The sequence below is a fragment of the Macrobrachium rosenbergii genome, chromosome 47, assembly GCF_040412425.1.
Source record: "Macrobrachium rosenbergii isolate ZJJX-2024 chromosome 47, ASM4041242v1, whole genome shotgun sequence".
Classification (NCBI taxonomy): domain Eukaryota; kingdom Metazoa; phylum Arthropoda; class Malacostraca; order Decapoda; family Palaemonidae; genus Macrobrachium; species Macrobrachium rosenbergii.
The window spans coordinates 21,658,124-21,663,809 of record NC_089787.1 but is presented as its reverse complement, the minus strand read 5'-3'; positions in this window follow the sequence as shown (position 1 = coordinate 21,663,809).

Here is a 5,686-nt window from a genome sequence, read left to right as displayed (position 1 = left end):
GACTCGGAGCTGGATGCACGTTCCTGTCTTTTTGTTATGTTCCTTGAGGTTCCTTGGAAAGGGGGAGGGGGTTCCTTTTGTTCCGTGATGGCGATTGAAGAGAGAGAGAGAGAGAGAGAGAGAGAGAGAGAGAGAGAGAGAGAGAGAGAGAGAGAGAGAGAGAGAGAGAGAAATTTTGGGAAGTGTCTCATAGATTGTCAAGGAGATACATTGGATTTATTCTGTATTTTCTCCTTAGTGGGACCACTGTTAGTTGCTAAGAGGGACCACTGTTAGTTGCTAAGAAAGACCACTATTAGTTGCTATGAGGGGCCCTACTATTTGTTGCTAAGAGGGACCACTATTAGTTGTTATGAGGGCCAACTATTAGTTGCTAAGAGGGACCACTATTAATTGCTGAGAGGGACCACTATTGGTTGCTAAGAGGGCCCACTATTGGTTGCTAAGAGGGACCACTATTAGTTGCTAAGAGGGCCCACTATTTTTTGCTAAGAGAGACGGCTACTAGTTGCTAAGAGGCCCACTATTAGTTGCTAAGAGGGCCCACTATTGGTTGCTATGAAGGGGTCCCCACTATTAGTTGCTAAGAGGGCCCACTATTAGCAGTCACAGTATAGAGATTTAATGCTTCAGAAATGGTAAGTGATTGATTCTCGGAGCCTAAGAGGATGGGTCTAGTAACCTCACTCCAAAAAAATCAGTGTCTAAACATCCCAACAGACCTTTGGGGTCTGGCATAAGGAGTAATATCAGGTCACACTTGGGCTCAGAAACCCCCAACTTTGAATGAATGACAGATAACTGCCAAAGACAAAAGATTACCACAATTTGGTTCTAATTGGCTCTAGAAAGTTGTTATTTATTCAGAATGATAATCCACATTTTATTTAATTTTTCTTTAGTGTTAAAATTCCTAGAACTGGAAAGTTGGATCGTGTGTTATAAATTACAAGATTTTTTTTTATGGAATTACAGGTTTGACCTGATTTTTGTTCTGGCAGTTTATGGTCCATAAAATATTGTAGACCACTAGTGGTCAGAATGAGGCCAATTTCTATGTTTGTAGATTCAGTTTCTTTTTTTATAAATGTAACCCAGTTTTATTTTTTTTAGAAAGTTTGCCTCTTTAAGTAGAAAAATAAAAAATGGAAAATAAAGTTTTTTGTGATGGGTACAAATATGTTTATAGATTACGTAATCAGTTTATTGTAGAATGAAATTATTATTATTATTATTATTATTATTATTATTATTATTATTATTATTATTATTATTATTATTATTATTATTCAGAAGATGAATCTATTCATTAGGAACAAGCCCACCACAGGGGCCATTGACTTGAAATTCAAGCTTCCAAAGAATATTATGGTGTTCATTAGGAAGAAGTAACAGGAGATACCAGGAAATATAGAAAGACGAGATCAGTTATTAGAGAATAAAAATATATTAACAGATTAATGAATAAACAGATGAAAATATAAGTAGGTTATAAAATACAAGGAGAATTGCTTTAGGGTAATATTGCATTGCATCTTCGCTTGAATTTTGAGGTTCCAATTGCACGAAAGCCTCAGGGAAGAATCAAGATTCTATTGCATGTACAAATGACCCCACTTATAGGAGTTGTTATTATTGTTATTTGTTATAGATTGAGTGAATAACATCTAAACATCTCCCTCTAACATCGAGGAACTTCGGAGTTTCCAATTGCACAAAAGCCTCAGGGAAGAATCAAGATTCTGTTGCATGTACAAATAGACCCCACTTGTAATTGTTGCTATATATTGAGTGATCGAAAAACATCTAAAAGCCCTCCTAATATAAAAGGAATGTGGGGCCCCCCTCACCCCTCCTCCTTCGTCCGGTCCTCACCAAATTGACGACGAGGTCGTAATCATTCCGTCCATCGCCGAGGAAGGAAACGAGCAAAAAAATAAAAAAAAAAATAAAAATACGACGAAGAAGCTTTGTATATTCATAGCTGGGTCTGGTGGAGCCATCTACGGGAACATGAGCGCGCTCTGGGGGGTGGCTTTTTTTTGGGGGTTCGGCTCCAAGGGCGTCTCCGCCCGCGTGCGAAAACGCCCTGCTGGCCCTCTAACTCTCTCTCTCTCTCTCTCTCTCTCTCTCTCTCTCTCTCTCTCTCGCAGAGTGAAGAAGAATAATGACAGCTAATTATATCGGCGATAATTGTCATGAATGGAGAGCCACCGACTGGCTAGGTTCTCTCTCTCTCTCTCTCTCTCTCAGACGTTAGGCAGATTACGACAGCTATTTATATAAGGAATAATTGTCATGATTGGCTCTCTCTCTATCTCTCTCTCTCTGTCAGACGTTAGGCGGATTGATGACAGCTATTTATATGAGGAATAATTGTCATGAATGGTTCTCTCTCTCTCTCTCTCTCCCTCTCCTCTCTCTCTCTCTCTCTCTCTCTCTCTCTCTCTCTCTCTCTCTCTCTCTCTCTCTGTGTGTGTGTGTGTGTCAGACGTTGTGCAGATTGATGACAGCTATTTATATATGAGGAATAATTGTCGCGAATGGCTCTCTCTCTCTCTCTCTCTCTCTCTCTCTCTCTCTCTCTCTCTCTCTCTCTGTTAGACGTTAGGCAGATTGATGACAGCTAATTATATAAGGTAAATAATTGTCATGAATGGCCAACCACCAGCCAATAAGCTTTCTCTCTCTCTCTCTCTCTCTCTCTCTCTCTCTCTCTCTCTCTCTCTCTCTCTCTCTCTCACCAATTATATCAGCGATAAACCACATGAATGGAGAACCAAAACCCAGCTCAACTCAACGAGGATTTGTTGACAATGAGAAGCATTACATTCACGGCTGTCTGAAGACCAATGTATCTGAATTAACGAGAAACATCACTAAAACCTGTCAGTCCTCGTGATGGAAGATATTTCATGCGATAAATCAATAAAGATCTTAATAAATTTACCAATAAACTTATATGAATATCAAATGGTTAAGGAAAAAAATATTAAATTTAGCTACCTGTCAAAAAGGACCAATTATTAATTAGGTATCGTGTAATCAAGTAGATTTCATCTAACGGTACACAAATCTGCCCGACTCGGTTGCTAATCAATGAGGCGTGTAGGCCTCGTGTAGTGTATGTGTATGTGTATGTGTATGTGTATGTGTGTGTTTGTGTCTCTCTGTCTTTAGGCCTGCTGAAGTAGAAAGTAGAAAGTCGCATTGATATCAATCAGCTATTTAAATTGAATATTGGAACAATACTTTTTCGGAGACTTTTGAAGCTTTTCATCATAATTCCCCGTATTATTATTATTATTATTATTATTATTATTATTATTATTATTATTATTATTATTATTATTATACCTCGAAAATATTAAATGTCAGATTATCATTCAAGAATTAAAATTATATATTTGGTGTTCTGTTATAAAAATACAAATGTTTGTTTCATGATTTTATTTTTAATTTTGATAAATCCCGGAATACCATAGTTACATATAACCCAAAATCAATATATATATATATATATATATATATATATATATATATATATATATATATATATATATATATATATATATATTATACATCTATTAAAACAACCACGCCAACACCATCAGGAGAACAACACGATAAATACAGAACAAAAACAACAACACTCCCACGACGCATGCGCTAAAACGAATCTGCTATACACCCCCAAAAACCACCCGTCCGCCCACCCCCCCTAAAAAAAAAAAAAAAGCAATGAAATCGCTATTTATAGCAAAACACGCATCTAGAATGACCCACTCCATTCGCTAAGGCGCGATACGTGTACGATACATAACGAGAACGAGAATCTGGACCCGTATCAGATTCGTCACAGTTAGAACACATGTTGGCAGATTAAAAAAAAATAAAAAGAAAAAGAAAATTAAAGAAAGTAAACAAATAAACAAAGAAACAAATAAATAAAAAAAAGCTGTGAAACTCGAGATATCACTGGCGGCTGGACACATGTATCAAGCGCGCATGCTCGGAATTCCGTCGGCTTTGCGTATCATATCCGCTCGTTGTTGTGGCACGCCTTGGGGTATTTTGGGGGTTGGGGTGGGGGTGGGGGTTGGTTGGAGGGGGTGGCATTGCTACTCACTTCGTTTGATTTAAATGGGTCTCTGTTCAATTAAAGCGTAATTTTTTGTTCAGTACCGTATTTTTTAGGTTAATAATAATAATAATAATAATAATATAATATTTATACATAATAATTTATACATATATATATATACCCGTACAAAAAAAAGACCTCATAAAAAAGGACTCGAGGTCACGGCATACCCCTCTCGAGTGATTACAGGATGCCCATAGACGGGCAGGAATCTCCTTTTTATGCCCCGACCTTCCCATGTAAGGATTTTTCCAATATCCTAAAGGAGAGAGCGCCCCTAGGATATATTACTTTGCCCCTATGTGCATATAATATTGATTCTCCTCGCGATAAAGATATCGTAAATAGGAGTCTCTCTCTCTCTCTCTCTCTCTCTTCTCTTTCTCTCTCTCTCTCTCTCTCTCTCTCTCTCTCTCTCCATACACACATACACACACACATCTCATGTTTATATACTGTGTATATATATGTATATATATATATATATATATATATATATATATATATATATATATAGAGAGAGAGAGAGAGAGAGAGAGAGAGAGAGAGAGAGAGAGAGAGAGAGAGAGAGATAAAATTAGCTGATTCGACTGGTCAGGTGCCAGACCACGATCTTCCGGAGACCACAAACCTCCGTCAAGGCTAAGCAACCCACTCAACAAAAGTTCCCATAATCCCAAAAGTCACATTCCAATCTCTCCCAAAATCTCATCACGTGCTGGCAATGACCAGGCCCACCACTGGTCAAAGTTTCGCTCAAATCCATACGCAGCTTTTCGCGTAACACTTCGAGCGAACAAACGAATGTCCAAATTAGTCGCGTGCTGAAATCCGTTACAGCGGAAATGAAATTAGAGACAGATAATATATAGATAAATTCTCCAGGAAAATTCTTAAATAATTGATAATGAGAGAGAGAGAGAGAGAGAGAGAGAGAGAGAGAGAGAGAGAGAGAGAGAGAGAGATTATTAGAAGCACTGTTTACATTACCGGATGTATGAGTGTTACACGCCCAACCAGAAGGCACTCAAGAAGTGTAATTTCATTGTAGTGTATAATGATCTTCATCGTAGACTAGTATAATGATCTTCATATAATGATCTTTATTGCAGTGTATAATGATCTTCATTGTAGTGTATGATGAGCTTCATTGTAATGCATCATTCATTTGGTTTTGATGTGAAATTTCCTTCACTGTACTGTCTAATCCCATTCATTGTATATATATATATATATATATATATATATATATATATATATATATATATAGATATATATATAGAGAGAGAGAGAGAGAGAGAGAGAGAGAGAGAGGGAGAGAGAGAGATAGGAATTATAAAGTGGAAGATTATATATATGTATATGTGTGTGTGTGTAAAAGAGAGAGAGAGAGAGATTTTAACCCACATCTCTCTCCAAAACATAAGATTGTTAACAGCTAACCCAATGCAACCATCTCTCTCTCTCTCTCTCTCTCTCTCTCTCTCTCTCTCTCTCTCTCTCTCTACTCATCTATCTCTCAACCTATCTCTCTTTCCTCCA